We start from the raw sequence: 25,925 nt of genomic DNA, 5'->3' as shown, positions 1-25,925 counted from the left end.
GGTGGATCGATGGCATCATCTTTATATTTGGGCATAATAAATATTCTTGATGATCACAGTGTTGTAATATTTTTAGCATGTTGTCCTTTCGGGGTGGGGCGTGTCAACTTGCAAAATGGGTGCTCAGTAATGTTTATGGTTTCAACTTTGTCTTATTTTATTTTTGTTTTCAACTTTAAATCAGCTTAAACTTTCTTACATTATGCAATGTCATTCTTCAGTCATTTTTTATATGTTGAATTGTGACATTTATGTATCTGCTGATAAATGAACATTTTAAATTCTCACACAGACTATCAGTCAAGAGTTTATTTTCAGTAGTATCACCATTTTTGGTATTTATTTATGCAATTATTTGAATATTATATTTCTCCACTATCTATAAATATGAATAGAAAATGTAAATGCTGATGCTAGTAATAAGAGGCATAAGTTTCCTAAAGTAATATAACTGTGTTAAGATGGAGTCATTAGCTATATACAAAGCAATGACTATAGAGCCTCATAAGGCAGATATGAATTGGACAATGTTGGAAATATTGCACATGCAGGAAATACACTATTAAAGGTTATCTCTCTCTCTCTTTTTTTTGAGAGAGAGAGAGATAATTTTTTAATATTTATTTTTAGTTTTTGGTGGACATAACGTCTTTATTTTATTTTTATGTGGTGCTGAGGATCGAACCCAGCACCCGCGCATGTCAGGGGAGTGCGTTACCGCTTGAGCCACATCCCCAGCCAAAAAGATTGTCTCTTAAAGGTGAGTTGCAAGTAGGAATTGAACACTATCTTTCAGTTCTCTGGAAAAAAATTCCTTGCCCTTATATTATGCAATACATTTTATTTTTGCATCATCAACATTAGTATGTGTGACCAGGAATGTATTAAGCAAGAAATTGGATAGGAATAGGTAGGAAATAAACTAAGGATCCATTTATAGGGAATTTCAAATGCAATTTTATTTACCATGCTTTTCTAGTCCAAATGTCTTTTATGGAATGTACATTATCAATTTTAAGCACCTTCAAACTCTCCAGAGATTTGAGGAGGAGGTAAAGCAGTAAAAGACATAGAGATGCTTTCCACCTATTGCCTTTCTGTTTGCTTTGCTGATGTTGCTGTCCCATAAATGAACATGTTCCTCAAGGTGCAGACCACAAACTAGGATGTCTGATTTTTAATGGCAAATGAATTTATTTTCACAGTTTAAGCTGTTATGAATTGAAAGAGTATGACAATAAAGTAAGGGTTCCTTGAGGGAGTTTGGTTGAGAGGTTATCTTGGCCCATAGTCTTGTCCTTAGTTTTATAGGTCCAAGTGGTCCAGCCTGTCCATCATCTGGTATTGATTGGAGGGTGGTTGAGGGCAACTAAAATCATGAGAAATGATTTATATTTGTGAAATAAAATCTAGGAGAAGGCCAATTTATTAATTTTACTATGGAACATATAACTGCCACATGGATTAGAATGCTTATGTTGGTATGAACTGACTTTCTGTCTCCCTTTTTTTCAGATCTACTTGATTATTTCAAGTAGATAATTAAAAATTCAAATTCACAAATATTTATTCATGATCTATTATATTTGTGTATGTGTGTATATATATATATATATATATATATATATATATATATGCCAGATATTTTGTTGAATGCAAGAGGTATAGCCATGAACAAGGCAGACATGATCTCTGTCATTACAGAGCTTAAGGTTTCATGAGTCTGAATTCTGTGAGTATGATTTAAATATTAATGACATTGCTGTGGTTTAAAATGGTTTGTCACCTCTGAAATTCATGTCAAAATTTAATCCCCATTAGGATATATGGTTGTGTACCAGATGAAACCTTTAAGAGGTGATTAGGGCTCTGTCCGTAAATTAATGTATTCATTTTATTAATGGGTTAATGAGTTATCTGCAGTTGGGTCTGCTATAAATGCTAGTTGTGCTAGGTACCTGCATGCTCCCTATCTTTTTTCTGTGATACCTCATGCCATCTCAGGACTCTGCCAGCAAGAAGGCCATCACCAGATGTGGCTCTTGAAAGCGGGCCTGAATGGTGAATTGAAAAATAAGCCTCTTTTCTTGATAACTTACTCAGTCTGTGGTATCATCTGATTAGCGACAGAAAGTGGACCATATAGACATTAAGCCACGTTGCCAGATAGATCCAGCTTTGTCATAGGAATATGCCCATCACAGAATTGGGTAGGCCAAGTCCAAAGTCTAGGGCATCCCCACCCAGTCCTGGTAGTAATGGATTTATTCTGCTAATGTTTTACTCTCAACTCCCATTTTCTATATTTTGGGAATATTAAAATCTCCCTTATTTTGATATATTAATTCTTAGGACAGGTAGTATGTTGTATTAACTGTTGTGGAATTCTCCATTTTCTGTTCAATTAGTCTAGATCTTCATTTTAATTCAGACTTTGCCTCTTACTATGGGACTTAGGGAAGTTATTCTGAACCTCAGTGTTTTCATCTAATAAGATGGGAATAATAGTTCCAATCTTATAAAGTTTTTGTGAGGATTAGAATAAATAATATAACATAAGCAAGATGCCTGGGCATAGGTCTGTTACATTGAATGATTATAGTCCAGAGACTTGGGTATGAGCCTGGTACTACTATATGAACTAATTTGATCTTCATATCAATCCAATAAAGTAGGTATAAATTTTTTCCCAAATGTTTTTATTATGGTAAAAACATCAAATTCACTAGTATAATTTTCAAATCCCTTTCACGAATGAGTATCTTGAGGTCTAGAAATGCAGAACAACTGACTTGAGGTTACACATTGTGTTGAATTGGGATTTGAGGTCTTTGCTCTTGACTCATATGCAGTCTATCTCCTTGAGTAACGATTTCCCTTCTCTTTCTCACCTAAATTCCATCTGTCTACTAGCTATTTCTACTTGGGTGACTTTTCATCATCTTAAACGAGTCCTTATCTGGAGTCCATAGATGGATTTCAATGAATAGCTTAACTTATATATTAACCAGGATTCTCCCAGATAAGTAGCAGAAATTCAGCTCAGACAATCTTAACCATGAAGGAATTTCAATAAAGGACCAGGGTATCTCCTAGAACCCAAAGAATAGAAGCATGATAGATCCATATACTCAACTACTACTAGGACTGTTCTTTCTAGCGCTCATTTCTGAGTTATGATTCTTTTTTCTATTAGACTCTTGCTTCTTGTATTGTATTTGAGCATTCTCTGTTCCTGAGGCTTATGTGTTAAGAAAAATATTAGTTATCAGCATTCACAGTTTTGGCTACTAAGGAGAGAATGACTTGATCCTTTGGATATAAAGAACAAAATTTTCAGAATGGGCTCTGTTTGACCCAGCTTGGGTTAAGAGCTCTTTGGCAGTCAATTCCATGGGTGTACATTACAGCAGAGGATGTATAAGAGTATAAGTGCATTTTTTCCTTCTGAAGAGGGGATTCTTTGGCTTCATCATATTTTCAAAGAAAGGGATGCATAACTCAAAAACAATAAAGAATTACTAAAAACATAAAATTTGCCAAAAGCTTCTCTTGCTGTTCTCTTTCAAACCAATCCTCTGATTCTCTGCTTCTGTGATCTGTACTCAAAGCTTCTGGACAACTCTACCTATCATCTTGTTATATTCTGATTTCTCACTGTTTTCTTTTTAAACACCTGTATTCAGTTATTCAGAAAATTCTGTTAATTTTCCACATAAATATGGTTATTGGAACAATTTCTATTTCTACCATCATAATTCTTGACCATCAGTTATCACTTCTAGATCATTAAATAGCAATATCTTCTTAACCAGATCCCTTCCTGCTCAAATATACCCTATGAGATGGATATTTTAAACACAGCCTTCCTGTCTTTCTTATGCTCAAAGACTCCACGGTATACACTTTCCTGCAGTCAGATCCTGTCCCACCTTTCCATCCTCTTACCAATTAATATCTTATCTCTTTGTTAGTAATCTGATTCACCAAACTTGTTGCTCAAATGTCTATTCTTTAGACTTGCAATGTGTCTATTTGTAGTTCACACTAATGCTTGTCTTTATTAAGAGAGGAACTCTGTAATTTTCATTGCAGAGGTCTTTCACCTCTTTTGTTGATTCCCAAGTATTTTATTTTATTTTTTCAAGGCTATTGTAAATGAGGTTGTTTTCCTAATTTCTCTTTCTGAGGATTTGTCACTGATGCACAGAAATGTCTGATTTATGGGTGTTGATTTTATATCCTCCGACTTTGCTGAATTCTTTTATTAGTTCTAGAAGTTTTCTGGTGGAATTTTTTGGATCTTGTAGATATAGAATTATATTGTTGGCAAATAGTGATAATTTGAGTTTTTCATTCCCTATCTGTATCCTTTTAATTTCTTTCATCTAATTGCTCTGGCTAGAGTTTCAAGAACTATGTTAAATACAAGTGGTGAAAGAGGGCATCCCTGTCTTGTTCTAGTTTTTAGAGAGAATGCTTTCAATTTTTTTTCCATTTAGAATGATGTTGGCCTGGGGCTTAGCATAGAGAGCTTTTACAATGTTGAGATGTTGAGATATGTTCCTGTTATCCCTAGTTATTTTAGTGTTTTGAACATGAAGTGGTGCTATATTTTGTCAAATTCTTTTTCTGCATCTGTTGAGATGATCATATGATTCTTATCTTTAAGTCTATTGATGTGATGAATTACATTTATTGATTTCCATATGTTGAACCAAACTTGTATCCCTGGGATGAACCCCACTGGATTGTGGTGCACTATATTTTTCTTTTCTTTTTTTTTATGTTTTTGTATTTGATTTGCCAGAATTCTATTGAGAATTTTTGCATCTATGTTCATTAGACATATTGGTCTGAAGTTTTCTTTCTTTGATATGTCTTTGTCTGGTTTTGGAATCAGGGTGATACTGGCCTCATAGGATGCTTTTTGAGGTGTTCCCTCATCTTCCATTTCATGAAATAATTTGAGGAGTATTGGTATTGGTTCCTCTTTGAGGGTCTTAGAAGATGGAAAGGTCTCCCTTATTCTTGGATAGGCAGAATTAATATTGTCAAAATGACCATACTACCAAGAGCACTGTCCAGATTTAATGCAATTCCAATAAAAATCTCAATAATATTCCTCACATAAATAGAAAAAGAAGTCATGAAATTCATCTGGAAAAATAAGAGACCCAGAAGATTTAAAGCAATCCTTAGCAAGAAGAGTGAAGCAGGTGGCATCACTATACCATACCTTAAACTATACTACAGAGCAATAGTAACAAAAATGGCATGGTATCAGCACCAAAATGAACTTGTAGACCAATGGTACAGAATAGAGGACCCAGAGACAAACCCACATAAATACAGTTATCTCATATTAGACAAAGGCACCAAAAACATATATTGGAGAAAGGATAGCCTCTTCAACAAATGATATTGGGAAAATGGGAAATCCATATGCAACAAAATGAAATTAAGCCCCCCTCACCATGTACAAAACACAACTCAAAGTGGATCAAGGACCTAGGAATTAAACCAGAGACCCTGTGCCTAATAGAAGACCCTGCACCTAATAGAAGTAGGCCCAAATCTTCATCATGTTGGATTACACCCTGACTTCCTCCTATAGTGCAAGAAAAAAAATCAAGAATCAATAAAGGAATAGAGTCAAACCATAAAACTTCTTCTCAGCAAAAGAAACAATCAGTGAGGTGAATAGAGTACAGATTGGGAGAAAATCTTTACCACACTCACATCAGATAGAGCACTAATCTCCAGAATATATAAATAACTCAAAAATCTTAACACCAAAAACCCAAATAACCCAATCAATAAATGGGCCAAGGAACTGAACAGACACTTCTCAGAAGATGATATACAATAAATCAACAAACATATGAAAAAATGTTCAACATCTGTAGCAAGTAGAGAAATGCAAATCAAAACTACTCTAAGATTTCATCTAATTCCAGTCAGAATGGCAGCTATTAAGAATACAAACAACAATAAGTGTTGGCAAGGATGTGGGGAGAAAGATACATTCATACATTGCTGGTGGGACTGCAAATTGGTGCAATCAATCTAGAAAGCAGTATGGAGATTCCTTGGAAAACTTGGAATAGAACCACCATTTGACCCAGCTATCCCACCCCTCTGTTTATACCCAAAGGACTTAACAAACAGCATACTAAGGAACACAGCCACATCAATGTTTATAGCAGCACAATTCACAATAGCTAAATTGTGGAACCAATCTAGATGCCCTTCAGTAGATGAATGGATAAAGAAACTGTGGTATATATACACAATGGAATATTACTCAGCATTAAAAGAGAATAAAATCATGGCATTTGCAGGTAAATGGATGGAGTTGGAGAATATTATGCTAAGTGAAGCAAGCCAATCACAAAAAATCAAATGTTTTCTCTGATATGAGGATGCTGATCCATAGTGGGGATTTAGGGGGAGGCATGGGAGGAATGGAGGAACTTTAGATAGGGCAAAGGGGATGGAGGGGAAGGGAAGGGGTAAGGAGGTAGGAAAGATGGTGGAATGAGATGGACATCATTACCCCAAGTACATGTATGTGGACACAAATGGTGTGACTTTACTTTGTGTACAACCAGAGACATGAAAAATTGTGCTGTTTATGTGTACTATGAATTGAAATTCATTCTGCTGTCATATATAACAAATTAGAATAAATAAATACTTTTTTTAAAAATATATTTTTAGTTGTAGGTGAACACAATACCTTTAATTTTTTTTTTTTTATATGTGGTGCTGAGGATCGAACCCAGGGCCTCACACTTGCGAGATGAGAGCTCTACCAGTGAGCCAAAGCCCTAGCCCAAAGAAATACATTTTATAAAAAAGAAAGTAACTCATTTCCAAAAGGAGTCCATTCTTTGGCCCAAGATGTTATTATCTTATTCCCTCCTCTTAACTCTTATTTCATCCCAGGGACCCTTCCTTCCTTCTCCTTTCCATTTACATATTTTTCTTATTCTACTTGCCTTGAGAAGCAGTCCCAAACCATTCCCTCTAAATTTATCTCTCTCCTTCTTGTGAATTATTGCAGAATTTCCTGTTTTACTCATGTTGACACTTAATCCTATCATATACTATGTTAATATTTAAATGTTTTAAGGATTTTGTTTCTCAAATAGATTATGTGGGGCTAGCAGGCAAGATTTTCTTCAAATCCATTATATATGCCCTATGGCAGTTATCACAGCTGTACACATACAGTAGGTACAAATACTTGTCAAACATTTATAAATGTCAGTGGGAAGTATATGATAGTTTGCTTATTCACATTTACATTAATTCTTTTCACTTTACAAAGAAGGAATTTACAAAAAACTTCTTTTAACTAGTAGCTCCTCTATGTGGAAATGTTAGTAACTGTTAGTCTAGCAATTATTAAATATTCATTAAAAGTCTGAGATGGGAGTTGATGGGGAAAATGTAGAAGCTATTGCATCAGAAGTCATCAATTGCAGATCAAAAAGAAATGAGATTATGAAAATCAATCAGTGAGAAAAAATTTTATTTACATCAGCTTTTCAGAATACTTTTATTGTAAGATGGCTGACATTAAAAATGTATTCTGTATTCTCATTTGCATTTTATACAACACTATCCTGAGGGTAACCGATAGAGGATAAAATTAATGTCTGTGACTTTGACCCATTATTCAGTGTGACCTTATGCTGGTTATAACCTCTTAAGCCCCTCCTCACTTACAAAATTGAGGTAATGATACTTACCTGATAGAAAGATCATTAGGTGTATGATGAGGATAGTGATAGGGTGTTGCAAGGATTAAATAATGTAGTATATACATACATAAGGCGGTTAGTGAAATATTTGCTGCCCATCAGTGGCAGATTTTATTACTCTTTGAGAAAGTTCAGGTTAAAGAATAGATAAAGGTCTTAGAGTTTCTCAAAGAGACTTGGAGGTGCCAGAAAGAAGACATGCAGAGGTGATTGTACAGAGTCGAAAGAGCAAGAATGGGCATTTGGAATACTAGAGATGGCACTGATAAGTGAGAAGATCTAGGTTAAGATTGGGCTACTCTATAGATATTTATTTGCACACTCCTCTTACATAGCAGGAGTTATATTTCCAATTTAAGTTATATATTAAAATTTCATCTTGACTAGAATGGATTTTTAATAGGTAAAGCAATTAGCATTCTCAGAATTTCAGGTATTGTGACAGAAAAGGAAAGCAGGGAGAGAGGCTGAGGACAGAGTTCTCTCTATAAAGTAGCTCTCTGTCCCTTCTGGACTCCACCTCTGTGGGGACCTCACCTCTGTCAGGGACATATTGTTTCCTCCACAAAGTTAGAGTATGGTAGCAAAATGTAAGTCCTCAGAGAACTATGTGGAAGAGGATAGGCTGAATAGAAACCTGTTGAATGATCAAAATAATAAAAATGAGTTTCTTCCAGTGGGTACTGGCAGTGCCCAGTGTGAAAAGGGGATTTGGAAATGACTAGCAATAGAAAGATCATTAGGTGTATGATGAGGATAGTGATTCAGAGTTCCTTTAGCAGAGCAAGTGACCCTGTGGGTTATGGTTATCAGAGCTTACTATGGGGAAATCCAATAATGAGCTCTGCTGCTGAAATTGGATGATTACAGTGCTTTCCTAATTTCCAGGAAAATGGGTTTAAACATTTCATTTTGTGAATTATTATTAAGCTTTTGGTACTTCCTACTTTGTGAAAAAGTTGCAAATAAATCTAAAAAGAAAAACACAGACATCATTTCTTAAAAATAACATTATTTTTAAAATATGTGGCAATCTGCATAAACACAATTGGGCCAGATCTAGTGCTGGTAAAATTGTGTCAAGTCCATATGGCAGAATTAAATCTATCAATATTTCATGGTGCTTTACAATGAACACCATAATTTCTGGGTGCTGCCACCTGAAATAGTTTGAAAAGCAACACATTACACCCCTGACTGCCTTTTTTTATTTCTCCAGGGAAAGAATGTTATTAGCCTTAGTGGAACTCACAGGGAAAGGCTTAGATACAAAGTAATCTTAAAAATAAAATAAAAAAGACCAGAGGAGAATTAAAGAGGTTAAATTCAAGTGTAAGAAGAATAACATAATAATTGCTATTGTTTCCTGAGCACTTTATTCTGTGCCATGCTCAGTGCTAAATATTTGCCAAAATTTGGTTTAATCTTTATCACCATCCCATGAGGTATCACCACCCACATTAGATAGATGGTGATAAGGTTCAGAGACTTGCTCAAGGTCACATAGCTTAAGTGGTGGGTGACACTGATCAAATCTAAGCTTTCTAGTGCCAGTGATGATGGCATTGTAATGCTTCTTTGTGTGTAAAACTGTACGTTAAAACAAAATGTGTGTTAAAATGTGTGTTAAAATTGAGATGAAGGAGCCAGGTTTCCTGGGGCACACCTGTAATTCCAGTGACTTGGGAGGCTGAGGGAGGAGGATTGCAAGTTTGAGACCAGCCTAGACAATTCATCAGGACCCTGTCTCGAAATAAAAAAGGCTGGGATGTAGCTCACTGGTAAAGTGCCCTTAGCTTATCCCTTTGTAACCATTAACTAGGTCATAGTTTACATTTTCAGCAAACCAAAAGGCCCCCTCCTAGCCCTCCTCAGTCATTTACCTCCTAAATAGTCACTACCTTGTCTCTGTCACCATAGGTTGATAAGTTTTAGTTGGATCAATCTAACTCTTTGGAGTTACCACCAAAAGATTCCATATGTCAGTCATTCACCTTATCATGCTAGCAGTAGTTAAAGCTATAGTTAAAGCTAACTTTTCAAGCATTCAATGTGGTAGAGACTAGCTGTTCGGCATGGATTCATATTCAATTTCTTTTATTGTTCTAAAATTGATACTAATTGAAAATTTAAATTAACTTTTTAATTTTTTATTAGTTACACATGACAGTACATTGATCTTGACACATCATACATTTGAATCAACTGGGGTAAAAAAAGAAATTCAGAATGAAGTGCTACAGATGGGGTAAATTCAGATGGGTTGTTTTCAAACCAGCCAATCTCCCTCCCTTAGAAGCTCCACGGACACAGCTTTCTTGATTGATGTAATGTGTGCATCTATTTCCAATCATGGCTCCTCATTAAGAAGTGGATGACCATGAAAGGTCATCTCATTTTATGGAAGGGAAGATCAGTCAGGCAGACTATGCGGTAATGATTGCTTTACATTTTCCTAGGACACATGGGAAAAAAAATATTCCAAATATCTTGCAAAGTTGACTGGGTGTTTCTTGATTTGAAGGAAAGGAAGAATAAACATAAGGAGGTCTCCGTGGGGTAGGGTTGAGTTGACAAATACAACGTAAATATTCTTCAGTGAGGCTTTAATGTGTCTTTCCTTTCCTTGCTGGTTAGCTCTTAAAACCACATTACTTCTTATCTACCCTGGCAGTGACAAAAGCAGTGTTAACAACTTTACTTCAGGCTTGTAAGCTATGGTTGCTGAATTTTCGGCAAATAACCTAGATAACAGTTTTCGTCTTCTCTCTCCATCCCCGCAACCCCGACATTGCTTCCCTCCATTTGGTCCTCATTCTGTTTCCCATCAAGACAACTGTGGCATTTTGAAGCTGAGAATCAGGGGAAAAATAACTGACACTTGTTGGTTTCGATGATTCTAGGAGTGACATGTGCCTAAAAGTGATGGAGTGGGGGAAGTCTTGAGGAACGTTCTGGCCAGGAAAGAGCAGGTCAGGCCCTGAAGTTGGCGCACGTGACAGCGCCGGCCACCTCGAGAGTGACATCATCCCTGGGGGCGGAGCTTAACCCTGCAGGGCCTTGTCAGCTATTGAGTTTCCTCTCCTCTTCCCCACCGAAAGCCATCGACCCCACCAGTCAAAGCCCCCTGAGGAAGCGAGAAATGCCTAGACATCCAGGAGCGCCAAAGGCACATCTCTCCGCCCAGAAGGGGGTTTACTCTCCCCTCCCTCTTCCAGCCGTTCCCCACCCTCTAACTGTGGAGGGGCAGGGGGCGGGGGCGCGCGCGCTCCACCACGCACGCGCCCCCACGCACGCGCTCTCCCTCCGCGCTCGCGCTCCTCCCCACCCGGCCCGGAGGGGGCGGGGCTGCGGGCGGCCTCCGAGGGTGCGACGCCCCCGGCGCGGCGGCGGCGCTAGAGAGCGGTCGGCCCGGCGCGGGTTGCTAGGCGCACTGTTTCGGCGGGGCCCGCTGGCACAGCCGCCTCGCGCGAGCCGCTTGCCCGGCGAGGCAAGCTGAAAGCGCACGGAGCGCAGGGCCCGGGGCCGCCGGCGCTGCCCTGCCGCCGCCGCCGCCGCCCTCCGCGCCTCCTCCGGGCGGCCCCGCCCCCGTTCCCATCCCCCTCGCGCTCACCTCCTGGCTGTGCCGCGCGCGAGGCGGAGCGAGGCGCCCGCCGCTGCCGCGGAGCTGAGGGGCTAGAGCCTGCCCCCGCGCCGTGGCTGACAGGAGGACCGCCGCGGGCTGCGCTCGCCGGCCGCGAGGCCGCGCCGCGCCGTTCCCGGGCGCAGACCCACGGCGGGGCGTTGGAGGGCAGCGAGGTGCTCCCGGGAATCGCGGGCGGCGCGGACTCGCTGCGTGGTTCTCACCTGAGACTTCGGGGTCTGGGGCTTGACCCAGAGGTGCAGCGAGCCCCTCAGAGCGGCAGGTAAGGGACCGGGGAGCCGGGAGAGGAAAGGTCGCTACGGTGACAGGGGCGTTCGCCTCCGACGCCCCAGCTCCAGGGAGAGGGGCTGGGGCTAGAGGGGAGGCAGAGAAATGGGCAGCGAAGTGCCTTGAGTGTCCAAGGTGGGGAAGGATCTTGCCAATGTGGTACTGAGGGGGCCTCCAGATGGGTCCGGGGTGGGCCACTTCGCTGTCACCGAAGGTGTCTTGGAATTTGGTACCTGACAGTCTTTGGATGACTGGGACCAAGATAAGATAGATGCGAGGTAGATTGCTAAACGTGGCAGGGAATGTCGTGCGGAACGAGTTGCAAAATGTGCCCCCAGAATGCAGCATAAAAGTAGTTGTGAAATGTGTCAGGTAAGGCACAGGATGGGCTGGCCTATGTGGCGTTGAAATTTATGATCGAAGTGATATTAATAATTCCTCTGGGAAAGGAGGTGTAGTACAATAAAAGATTAATAGGGTTCATTGCTAGATATTTTACCACAGGAAATCCAGAGGAGCTATGAGAGTTTTTTGTTTGTTTGTTTGTTTTTTGTTTTTGTTTTTAAAATAGGGACAAGTGCCCACGTGAAAGCAAAAAGCAAATTGTATCTGATTGTGAGATGAGATAGGAAAGAAAAAATAGGGCTAAAATAATGTCAGGGTGCAAGCACTGATACAATTGTATCCTGTCTTCTGTTCCAGGTGTGGGATGTTTAAAATGGTTTTCACAAAACATAAAGGATGATAATTAACATTAGGAAGATTTGGTGTCTTTTACTCTCTTCTGTGCTCCTTTCCAGGAAAAGAAAAGGAGGGGGGGAAAAAAACCCAAGAAACAAAAAAACCCATAAAACAAACCAAACATCTTGACCATAATTGTGAGTTCAAGATGATTAGGCAAAGGGAATATTTTTCATCTGGGCCCTTGCCTTGATTTTTACACAGGTGAAAATAACTGGACGGAGAAAAACAAAACAATATGGTTGAACAAAAGGGATAAATTTTCAGGCATTTTGAGGGGTTGGAGCCAAAAGCTATTGCAATGGTTAATTACAAAGAATGGCAGTAGTGAAATAATGTTCTGTATTCTGAATGTTGGGATGGTGAAATAAGAGAATTGAATACTGTAAATTGGCATAAAAAAGCAACAACATGGACACTGTCAGTGGAGTGCTTCTTGCAGTATTTTCCAGGTAGATCATCTTAGGAATGCAAGCGCGCGCACACACACACACACACACACACACATACAAAAAAACCCAAACATTAAATATTCTTTTTCTCTTCCTTCCTGTCCCCCCACCCATGGACATATACATATATATGAACATATACATATATATGAAATTACTCACATGCCGCAAAACATTGTGACTTCCATTTAAGAACATCTGGGTTTTGAGAGGATTGTTAGAACATAGCTGGAATTTCAGAAGTAACAAAAGACAGCTAGATGAGCTATTTAATGTAACATGTATACATACAATGTATACTATAAAACAAAAGAAATATCAGGATGTGTTCATTAGGATTAATTATTGATGAGATGTTGGTATATTATAATTCTTATAGAGAAACTGAATTTCTTGCTGAATGTTGTTCTTGTTATAGTAATTTGTCAGATAATCTGAAAATTCATACTGATTGTCTTTCTTCTGCTTCCAAATTCAGCCATTGAAGATCATTTGCTTTAAAGACAAAATTGGATTTTCCCTTTAGTCTTTTCTGTAGATACGTCCCTTACCTTGAGGCTCTGTTGAGGCTAAAGAAGAGATGAGAGGGCCAGAGAAGAATAAAGAGCAGTTCTGTTGGGTCTTCCTGTTTTGTTCTGACTGTAAGCCATATGTACTGCCACCCCCTACTGTCTGTAGGAAGAGGTATTGCAGAGTCCCATTCTTTTCTTGTTATCACTGCCCCCTTGTGTAAGGGAAGAAATGGATAGTTGCACTTTTGGGAACCAGTCCTCTCAGATTGTTTTTTATAGATTGGTTATGTAGATTATTAATTACCTATTCTCTTATGAATTGCAAGGATTTAAACATATTGTTAATCCGTCCTCAGATTTAATGACTATTTTTAATAGTATCTGATTTTAGTCAGTAATTCAAATTGCTAAGAATGTTTTCAGTGTTCAGGAAGGCAGGGTATTGCTACCAGTAGTAATAGTTCACACTTTTTATCACCTACTCTGTGCTTGCCCTGTTGTACATTGTTTTAATCAGTTCCATAATTTTATGAGGTACCCACTGTTATTTTTTTCTTGTAGATGAGAAATTGAAACATAGGTTAAATAACTTGTCCAAGATTATATAGCCAAGAAGTGGAAGAGCTGGGTTTTGTTTCTTTTTTTTTTCCTTTAGTTGTAGATGTATTTATTTTTATGTGTACTGAGGATTGAACCTTGTGCTTCATACATGCTAGGCAAGCACTCTTCCACTGAGCTATATCCACAGCTGGGTTTCAATTTAGGAATTCTGGCTCCAGACTCTCCGTTCTTCACCATTACTCTATATTGTCTTTTCACTCAAATTAGTACTGACAAGGAATAATTAAAATGCATGTGCACTCCATAGAATAAAGAGTAAAGATATGGATAAACCTAGTAAAATTCACATAAATGTTAAGCCTATATACAAAATATTATTATTTATAGTATGAACAATCTCTTTAGGAATTTTTAAAAAATTTATTAGTGGGATTATGCATGGAGGAGTGTCAGTACTTTTTATGTGGTTGAGAAATATTTGTGATGGTGTCTGGTTTTGGAAGGAATTTTAGCATAAAAAGTTACTTTGAAGCAGTGTGACAGAAAACACATGATTTCTTTAAAAGCACCAGTAAACCTTTACAGTTAATTTTCTTCAGGAAAATTAAGGAGAAATTTTTATTTCTCTGGCCTCCTCATATTTTTATTATCTTTATTTAAAAAAGTAGTTAGCAAAAATTGATTGGATGGTTGTATATATTGAACTCTTTCACAAACGAATGTTTGCTCATATTTTTAACACTTAAACATTGTTTTGTAGATATCGACTATATAAGAAATAATATTTGTAGAATAAAATAGACATTATTATTGCTGTGGGTATATACGTGACTGCATGACCAATGTAATTCTGCAACCTGTACACTCAGAAAAATGAGAAATTATATCCCATGTGATTCAAATGTATGAAATGTATGATATGTCAAGATCATTGTACTGTCATGTGTAACTAATTGAAACAAATAAAAAAGAAATAATATTTGTAAAGATGAATAAACTATAAAGAATACAGCCAACACTCATCCTTTACCCATTTTAAGAAATCGAACATTACCTCTCACAATTAGGATAATTATTTTCTTCTTTTAGCTGAACTGTTGCTGCTAGTCTATTCTATAGAAACCTTTTTATACTGTGAATCATTTGTCTCCTGTAGCCAAACACTTTTATTTTTTCTACATGTTGATATTTTGAGAATTCAATATAATCTATTGATTATGGCTAAAATTTATTCAGGATATATGTTTATATACTTAAGTATACTTAATAAGTTGAATGTAGACTTAGACCATACTATGTATTTGTAATGATTGGTTTAGAATACATTTTAGAATACTTTACTTGTAAAACCTAATTTGATTTTCCAGGTTTATCATACAAATTTACCCCCATTGTTAAACATATTCTTCCCTCTCCTATCATTGATTCTTGACTCTTCCATATTAGTTCTCCTTTTCCCTGTCTTCTCCATGAGTGCCTTTGCTCTTTTAGTATTTTCTAAATGAGTCTGTATGGATTATTTTAAGTAAAGACATGTAGACTCTAGAAAGGAATGTACTATCTGGTAGTTCCAAGTGGGGCATATTAGGGCAGTTGATGCCTATTGGATGTATGATAGAATAAGTGTGCATAAAAGAAATGCATAAAATTCTCTCCTTGTCATATTCCTTTTGCAATAAACTTAAAATTAAATCAGTTACTGATTGGGCATACTTGTTGAAATTCATTGGATTACATTTACCCAGAATCATACATGTTAGCTGGAATATTTTTGTTGACAGTATCCAGATTTTATTTCAAGGAGCTATAACAAGCTTTTATGCACGGCTGTTTACTTTTCTAGTGCTAGTTTGATCAAGGTAACATCTATTGGAAGCTAGTTTAATTATTTGGACACTTCTGTTTTCTCTGAATGAATTGATAATTAGCATTGTCATATTTTATGTGCCTGTAATCATCAAATACTGTTATTATTTGAAGGGAAGATATTACATACATGTGCTGAATAAAAGAGCATAGACTTCATTGTAATAATATGAGAACTAATTACTTGATTTACTTGAATAGCATCTTTTGTGGTAACTTATCAGATGAAAATTGTTTAAGATTTAAAAAAAATGATGAGTGAGGAGATGTATATATAGTGATGAGTAGTAAGTGTCCCTGAGGAATCTCTTTAAAAAGTCATGGAAATCAATGTTAAAAGATTAAGAACATAGAGCTGTATTTCTTGACTCAGTGATCCTTTCTCTTTCTTTAGAAGTTATTTTACTTTAAATATTTAAGATTCAAGGTTATGTTAAATGAAGAATAAGAAATTTGTGTCTTGAGTTTTAGAAGGCTAAAGCAGATTGAGGATGCAGTAAGTAAAAAATTTCTGGTAGGCACCTTTCTTATTATGAGAAGCTCAAAGTAATTATATTATTTGGAAGCAAATTTATTTTATTAGATCATTTTATTTTATTTTATTTTATTGTATTTTATTTTTTGCAGTGCTGGGGATTTAATCCAAGGCCTCATGCATGCTAGGCAAGTGCTCTGCCACTGAACTACATTCCCAGTTCAGGTCAGTTTATTTTTAAAAAATCTTCATAAATCTGTAAAAGCTGTTTGCAGATGTTACAAGTGTCAGATAAATTGCTTTCTTAGGGGCCACATGTTACCCAGGTATCTTGTAATGTTCAGCTTCTGTTTGCCCTCGAAATAGTTGAAAGTAAACATGACTAAGTTTAAGTGGCAAAATAATTAAGTTGGTGTTAGTCATAATCATGGCTTTTCTTTATTCTTTTCTCCACCTCTCAAATGGCTTTCTTTTTTTATCAAAACTTGAGATAGTCTGATGTCAGTTATCTAAAGTAAGCAGTTGTGTTACAGTCAGTAACTTTTTGATGGATTTTTAAAAAATCCATTTGCTTCATAGACACTTTTACTCTTTATGCCAAATTTATGTCCCTTTCTTTCATACATACCTCTGCATTGCTGCCAGAGTGAGCTGTTTAAATGGTCAGCTGATAATGTTACTCTTCAGAATCTTTCAGTGGTTTCTCATTACTGAATAGATAAAATGGAAACTCCTTACCAAACTATGTAAGGTCCTTCATAGTCATTTCCCTGCTTCCTCTTTAGACTCATTACGTGTCATTTTATCTTCAGAGCTGTTCCTCAGTAATTCTGAATTACCTGTGCTTCCTTCAAAATATAATGTTCTCTTACATTTTCATAATTTTTTATATGAAGTCATCTTTTCGTGAACCATTCCTCTCTTCTCCTTTGTTCTCTGGGCATTTTTTTTCTCAACCATTATGGGTTGGACCACATAGTTAACTTTTTAGTGAAGAGAGTTTGCTTACTCCCTGAGTTGGGCTTGGACATGTTATCCTCTATTCTTCCTTTGCATCTGGTAATTTTCAACACCAGGATAGTTAGTATATAGTAGTACTCATTATTTATTTATTGAGTAAAGATTATTGACAGTTATATCAGTTATGCCATTGAAACCTCATCTCTCATTGAATTGGAGAAATTCTAGGCATTAGGAGATGGATTTAGAGAAATATGCGTATATGCATTTATCTTTGTATAGTTGTGTGTATATACTTTCTAAAATATTATTCAGAGTAACTCCTAGACTATAATTAACAATGACCCTAAAAATAAATCAGGTTTTGTTCTTTTTTATGTTTTCTGGGATGGTAAGAGGATAATTAAAAGGTTCTCTGCGTGAACTTTAGCCTAATTATTTTCTTTGTATATTGCAGGGGTTGGCAAACCATGGGCCACATTCAGTCCATTATCTGTTTTGGTATGGCCTGCAAGTTAAGACTGGTTTTTACATTTTTCAATGAAAAACAAAATCAAAAGAATACTGCAGCTGGGGGTGTGGTTCAGTGGTGGAGGGCCTGCCTGGTATATGCGAGGCACTGGGTTTGATCCTCAGCACCACATAAAAATAAATAAATAAATGAAATAGAGGTATTCTGTCCATCTACAACTAATTTTTTTTTTTTAAAAAAGACTACTTTGTGTCATGTGAAAATTACAGGATATTCAGGTTTCTGTGTGAAACACACACAGTTTTATTGGAACCTAGCCACGCTCATTTGTTTATATATTGACTGTGGCTGTTTGGGGGTACAACAGCAGACTTGAGTAGTTGCCATAGAGACCATATGGCCTGCAAAGCCTAAATATTTACTATTTGGCTCTTTACAGAAAAAGTTTGCTGGTTCTTGGTTTATTACACAGTCTGTACTCATTAAGTACTTATTGAATATTATGAGCTGTAGCTACACCTTGTCCTTTGAAGGCTTTTGCAGGGAATAATGACATTTATTTATTGAGAGAAAATTGGTCACCTTGCCTTAGTATAGATTTATCTCACAGACCCCTATTTAGCCCCCTGATGATACAATACTCTTATTATGTCTACCTCTGAAGAATTCAGTTTCTGACAAAGTGTGTTATTAGATTCTATTCCTTTTTCAAAGAAGTATCCCATGTAAGAGGTTTGGAGCACAGCATGTAAGAACATTTTTCTTTAGTCAGATTTCATCTATCACGTATTTTGCACAAAAAGATTGTTGTTATACTTTTATATACCTGGATTTTGTATATTAGCTTGTTACACAGATACTATGTGTAAAGTATGAGATGTTGGAGTACTTATGTTGGAAAAATTGGGGGATTTTTATGGAGTATATTAACATATTCACTCACTTGATATTTATTGACCACCTATTGGGTACAAATTTTGTTGTATTTGACTTGAGGGTGAAAATTTTCTTCCATAAATAAAAGCTAAAATTATAATTCAGAATTTTATGTTCTAAGTATTTCTTCTACTTTGGGGGAAATATAGTTTTAAAAATTATGTAGTATAGTATTATTATTTTCAACTTTTCTAAAGTTTTACTAGCCAATGTTGATAAGTTTTACTGTTTTCTTTATTTGGCAAAGATGTTTTGAGAAGGAATGTAATGACTTGTATGTTAATTTATAAACATCAGCAAGTATTACAGACATAAAATTCACAAGGAAAAACACATATAAACAGTAATAATGGAAAATTAGTTGTTTCACATGCATCCTTAGACCCGGTAGCCATGCTTATTACTTCCTTTTCTTAAATACCATCTAGCATTATCTTATAATGACATATTTAATCACAAAGATTGACAACAAGAAGAAATACGGCACCAGTTTTTTATTGCCATGGAATCCCCTTTTCCCCACCTATAGGTAGGTTTTTTAAGTAGATTACATTTATGAAACTTGGAGATGAGAGTGGGTGTGTAGATATTGTGATTTAGTCATTTTAGGTTTGGAGAATCTGCTTCAGATCTCAGTAAATATCCTCAACCTAAATGAAGGCAGTCTCTTCTTAGCTCTTTGTTCTTAATCTTGTACTGGGAAGGGGGAGTGTCTCACAATTTCTAGCTCTGGTTGCTGAAATTTGATAAGGCAAAGCTAATCAGCTATGGATGCTTGAGAGAGATTTGTTGTATTATAGAATTCTATTTCTGTTAAAATTCCATGGAATCCTGTTAGGGTCCCTAAGATTATGAATTAGGGTGAAAGAAGGTAATTAGCTTTTGTGGACCCATGGAATCAAGACTTACTAAAGCACATAAACAAATAACCAAACAACCACATATATACCAATCCTGCTTCAGCATCAGTATCTAAGCTCTTTCTTTTTAGAGTTCTAAGAGAAGACAGACTTCCTTTGGAAGTTGTTATTCAAACATTCCTATATTATAGAATGCCAATACTGTGTTCAGTCGTAAGAAACTTTGAGTTTCTATAAAGTGGAGACCAGTGAATGAAAAAATATATGTATATCACACTTTCTTTGTCCATTCATCTACTGAAGGACACCTATAGGTTGGTTCCATAGTTTAGCTATTGTGAATTGAGCTGCTATAAACATTGACATGGCTGCATTACTGTAGTATGCTGATTTTAAGTCCTTTGAGTATAGACCAAGGAGTGGGATAGCTGGGTCAAATAGTGGATTCATTCCCAGTTTTCTGAGGTATCTACATGCTGCTTTCCATAATAGTTGTACCAATTTGCAGTCCCACCAGCAGTGTATGAGTGTACTTTTTCCCCACATTCTTCCCAACATTTCTTGTTGCCTGTATTCTTGATGATTGCCATTCTGACAGGAGCAAGATGAAATCTCAGTGTAGTTTTGATTTGCATTTCTCCAGAGAAATTGCTAAAGATGTTGAACACTTTTTCATATATTTGTTTATTGATTGTCTTCTTATGTGAAGTGTATGCTCAGTTCCTTAGCCCATTTATTGATTGGGTTATTTATTTTTTTGGTGTTTTGAATTCTTTATATATCTGGAGATTAATGCTTTATCGGAGGTGCATGTGGTAAAGATTTTCTTCCAGTCTAGGCTCTCTCCTCATGTTATTGTTTCCTTTGCTGAGAAGAAGCTTTTAAATTTGAATCCCCATATTGGTCATGCAGTCACATATATACATAAAGTAATAATATCCGTTTCATTCTACTGTCTATCCTATCCCCATATCCCCTCCCCTCCCTTCATTTCCCTCTACCTAATCTAAGGTAACAACATTCTTCTCTAGTGCCCCTGCTGTATTGTGAATTAACATTGGGATATCAGAAAAAATATTCGGCTTTTGGTTTTTTGGATTGGCTTATTTCGCTTAGCATGATATTCTCCATGATCAATATGATTCTACAACATGTACACTCAGAAAAATGAGAAATTATATCCCATCTATGTATGATATATCAGAGTGCATAAATGCATTCTACTCTCATGTATAAGTAATGAAAAAATAAAAAAGTTTAAAAAAGAGAAGACCAATTGTAAAATAGAAAAAACATGAATATATGAATTTTGAATCCTAAAAATGGGTTTGAATTACTGCTGTCACTTTTATTGTGAAGGGCCAGAAACTCTTGCAGGGTTTTCATGATGATGAAATGACAATGTCTAGTACTTAATAAATGATGATTTTTTTATTAGACTTTGAATTGTGTTCTAGATTTCTCTTTTTTGATGTATGCTTCACCCAACACCGCCTCATGATTTTTTACTGGTATTTCAGTCCAGCTTTTCTTTCTTATTTTTTTTTCCTTTCAGCATTGCAAGGCATTTAAAAAACCCGTGGTAGTTTGAGTACTGATTTATTTGTATCCTTAAATTTTCTCTTATGAAAGATTTGATAAGAGAAGAGCTTAGAAAATCTTTTAATAACCATAAACTTAAAATCCAGACACTGTTTGACAAATTCCTGTTTTGTATTATTTTTCCCCAGTAATAGGGATTGAACACTTTAATGAGTATTTTTCAATGTTTTTCTGTTTTCTCAAGAGCATATAATCATATATACACACATATACAGTTGTTTTTAGTTAAATTGGGGATCATATTATTTACATTGCTTAGTAACTTGCATTATTCACTTAAAAGTATATCATGACTTTTAATTAATTTTAAAAAGCTGAATATATCAAAGCATACTGCACCATAATTTATTCTGTTCCTATCTAAATGATGGATGTTGATTTTTTTTATTATTTTAAGCATTATTCCAGTCTTATGACCAGAGAAGCAAACATTCTAAATTAAATATTAGCAAAATAAATTCAGCAGTATATTTAAAAGATAAGATCATGATCAAGCAGGTTTATTCCAAGGAGACAAGGGCATTAAAATGATAATAATTTATTGACCAAATTTTAAGATTAAAATTATCATTACTCTCTTTTAGGGATAGTTGAGGGATGTTGTATTGGTATTTATTCAAAATGGTATTAGGAGATTGCCCACCTGTGTGAACAGCAGTCTAAAACTTGCATGGTTCTTTGATCCTCAAAGTTGATAGACAAAAGTCTTTATTTTGGAATCTTTTGCTGGGGGGGGGGGACTTTGTGGATCCTTGTACATTGTCTTGTCCTCACTACTGGCCTTTAGTTGCCAAAACCTGGTACTATGGACAGTATAGATTTTACCATATTTCCAGAGACTGTGATAGATGATACAGGCGACGTTTAATTTAGGACTTGTACCTTTTAAGATATTGTGTTTGATTGCTTTGGACTTAATGAGCACCTTGTTGGCCTCCTTAGAGATTCTTCCTTGTTGCCTTGGAAATGTTGGCCTGAACTTTTTTTTTTTTATTTGTATATGGACACAATATCTTTGTTTTATTCATTTCAATCATTCATTCATTCATTCATTTATGTGGTGCTGAGGATTGAATCCAGTGCCTCATGCATGTGAGGCAAGTGCTCAACAACTGAGCTACATCCCTAGCCTTGAATCTCTTGAGGTCTTTCTTGTTGTGCTTCTTGGCAAAATTATGTGTTCTTTATAATATGAGTATCTGAAACCATTTCTAATCCCTTTCCAGGATAAGTCATATTCGAACCCAGTGCCTCATACATGCAAGGCAAGTGATCTACCACTGAGCTGCAACCCCAGCCCCCCCCCCCTTTTTTTTTTTATCTTTTAGAATGTGGCTGAGTTCAGGAAATCTTTTTCTAACTTCACAGAACTTTTTTTCCTTTAGTTTTTCTGTAGTATTAAAAAATATCATGGCTTGCTTTCTGAGATTCCCTAACCTTATTCACTAGTGGGGTCACAACCTTCTCTTTTCTTCATCTCTTCTTTCTGACCTTGATTTTCACCCCTCCGTGACCTTGGATTCCTTTCCCTGTGCCTTCTGGGGCTCACTGTCAGTCACCTGCAAAACTCCCTTTATTTTTTAATCTCTTCTCTAAACAATACCTTTATAGCTTGCTCTAACTGAAAACCTACCTCTTCCAAAGGGTACTTCTTTCCTTATAGAGTTTTTTTTAGTGGTGGCTTCTCCTACTGAGAACAAAGATGGTATTTTTGCTTCTCATTGCTATGTCTAGACTACTTCTGGTCTCATTCTCACTTTTGTAATTTTTGGTGACTTCAGTATCCATATAGATGATCCTTCTGATACTCTGGCTTCTTGACTTCCTCTCTTCCAGCAATCCTGTCTTGTCTCTTAGCCATTTATTTCTACAGATATCATAGGCAGATGTTTTTAAATCCTTGGTACATCTGCATTATCTGAGGGGCTTTGAAAACCCATAGGTGCCTAGAACCCATTTCTATAGATTCTGATTTGGTTCCTCTGAGATGTATCCCAGGATGTTATTTTAAACAAATTTTCAAGGTGATTCAAATGGACAGCAAGGATTGAGAGCCACTGCCTTAGAACATTTTATTATGAATAATCACAACTTTCTATAATATCAATGTCTGACATTTTACTCTCCAACTACCACTTTGTATTTTTCAGGTTTACTTCTAGTACCCAACAACGTTAATTCTTTGATCTCATTGGGACTTTTCATTTACCACATCTTCTGTTCCACAATATCTTTATATCCTTTCTTCCTTTTTTACCGCTGACTTCCCATATTCTGCCATTGCAATTGCTTTTCTGAATCTATTCTCAGTCCCTCTGACCTCTCTCTCTTGGTTGCTCCTGTCTGGCAAAATAGCACTCTTACTCTCAGCTCAGTTTTGTACCACATACTTGTGGAAGAACATGATTGGAACAAAGCAAGTATGTGAACTTTAAATTCTTACCTGTTTACCCAACAAGTTTAAATTCATTGTTTAGTGTATTGCCTGGATATCCCACTATATTACTTTGATTCTTTCATGCTCCCATGTGCTTAGATGATTTTATCTTTTCCTTGCACTCAGAATTTTAAAGTGTTTCCTTTTCCATCCTCCCTCTCAGCTGGTGACCTTGTTTTCACTTTCACCAAGAAAAGAAACAATCTTCATATCACCTGCATCTTTACCAGTGTTACTATGAATTAATTAACTGTCTTTTCCTCTATTAAAATAAATTCCCTTCAGTTTTCCCTTAGAGTCCATCCGTTCTCACTTTCTCAAGGATGTTATTCCTGTAATTCTTTTTTCTATTTTCTAGATCACTGTCAACAGAATAAAAACATACTGCAATTATTTTATTTAAAAGAATCCCTCTCTTGAACTTCTTCCAGCTATTACCCTATATCCTTTTCTTATTTATACTAGATATTACAAGACTACTTATCCTTGTTTACCTTGTCCAGTTCTCTCCCTCACTCTTTTCCTCCCTCTCTCTTTTACACCTTTATTGATGTATAATTTACATATACAAAATTCACCCATTGTAAATGTACAGTTTATTGATTTTTGGCAAATGTATACGTTGTGTAGCCATCACCACAATCCAATTTTTGAATGATTCTATTACCCTAGAAAATTCCTTTTAGGCAACCTCCATTTCCAGCCCCAGCCCTAGGCAAGCACTGATTTACTTTTGTTTTTAAAGGTCTTTGGACATTTATGTAAATGTAATCATATAGTTTGTAGTTTTGTTTTGTTTTATAATATTCAGTCTTTTGCTTCTGGCTTCTTAGCATGTATTTTTAGCTTAATCTATGTTATGTATTAGTATTTATGTATTAATTATGTATTAATTTTTAATTATGTATTATCCTTTTTATTGCTGAATATTATTCCATTGTTTGTATCACATTTTGTTTATCCATTCACAGAATAGACATTTGAATTTTTTCTGGTTATTTGGCTTATATGATTAATGCTACTATGAATATTCATGCACAAGCTTTGATGTGGAAAATGTTTTAATTTCTGTTGAGTAGATTCCTGGGAGCAGAATTCTTGGGCTCCATTTTGAGTTTAATTTTTGATATGAGATAATGATCTAAATTTGCTTTCAGTACACACAGATATCTCGTTGCCCCAACACCATTTGTTGAAAAGACTGTCCTTTTTTCCATTGAATTGCCTTGGCATCTTTATTGAAAATCAAAACCTGGGGTACATGGAGGGATTATTCTCTTGTGAATGTTTTACCACATGGAACTTCCTGTTAAATTCTCAGTCCATTAGTTTTCTTCTTTCTCCAGATAGGCCCTCACGATAGTAGAAATGCTGGGTCTGTCTTTCCTCTTCCCACTGAGATGGCTACTATAACTGAGATTGTGAAAAATCAAGTTAAGTCCTTTTTGGCCATGGTAACAAAGCTGCTGGTTTTCAAGGCCTGGTCCCCCGAGGTTGAACTGCATTTTTGAGGGATGGAGAGTAGGAAAGTAGTCCTAGGGAAATATGCCATAGACTTGTTCTTCCCCAGAGTTAATTTGTTTTTATGAATAAACATTTGTTTTGTTGCTTATGGTTCATTTTGAGTGCTGAAAAATCAGATTTCCATTCTGTTTTGTACTATTCTAGTCAGACTTCCTCTTCTATCACTCCACTGAAACTGCTTGTTATGGTCATCAGTGGCTTTCAAATGGCTCCATCCAATGGTCATTTCTTAGTCTTTGTCTTACTTGACCTATTAGTACTGTTTGGTACTCTCTCCCCATGAAGTCCTGACTTTCAGGGGGAAAGGATGCTTTATCTTGGTTGTTCCATGTCATTGTATGTTCCATGTTAGTGAATTTCTTTCACTGATTCCTCCTCATCTTCACAACTATAAAAGTTTGGGTGTTCCAGGGATTTTTTTCTCTTCTGAGGACATTGCTTTCCCTGCTGCCCTCTCAAGTTATGCATTTTCTTCCCTTCTCCACTTCCTATATTTCTTAGATCACTGGACCTGGACAAAGTACATGCTCTCTTTAAACCCCATTTATAGGTTTTCGACTGATCGCAGCTCTTTCAGCTATAGAACAGGTAATTTCAGGCTGACAATTGTCTGTGTCTCGCAGACAAATTGCTCAGACTTAGTGCTAAATAACCCGCGGAAACTGCTTCTTGGAGCCTGCTCCTATCGGAACACGCACCGAGCCCGGAGCGGCCGAGTTCCGGCTCCCGGAGCTGCTCTGGCCCAGGGCTATAGAACCCGTGGAAACTGCTTCTTGGAGCCTGCTCCTGTCGGAGCATGCACCAAGTCCAGAGAGGCCGAATTCTGGCTCCTGGAACTGCTCTGG

The 25,925-nt window shown here is 36.6% G+C and overlaps 1 protein-coding gene across 2 annotated transcripts in view; it reads left to right on the top strand.

Annotated features, from left to right (window-relative positions):
* Positions 1 to 11,612: 11,612 nt before the first annotated feature.
* The window catches only part of Tanc2 (tetratricopeptide repeat, ankyrin repeat and coiled-coil containing 2), a 454,690-nt gene continuing 440,377 nt past the window's right edge, over positions 11,613 to 25,925 (top strand). For both annotated transcript variants that reach the window (XM_076870152.2, XM_077110543.1), the window contains exons 1-2: positions 11,613 to 11,677; positions 16,442 to 16,514. The gene's annotated coding sequence lies outside the window, so the exon portion shown is untranslated. The remainder of the gene's footprint in view (positions 11,678 to 16,441; positions 16,515 to 25,925) is intronic.

This window comes from Callospermophilus lateralis, chromosome 11 (assembly GCF_048772815.1).
Source record: "Callospermophilus lateralis isolate mCalLat2 chromosome 11, mCalLat2.hap1, whole genome shotgun sequence".
In the NCBI taxonomy this organism is placed as follows: domain Eukaryota; kingdom Metazoa; phylum Chordata; class Mammalia; order Rodentia; family Sciuridae; genus Callospermophilus; species Callospermophilus lateralis.
The sequence above is the reverse complement of the archived record's forward strand: the minus strand, read 5'-3'. Positions and strand labels throughout refer to the sequence as shown.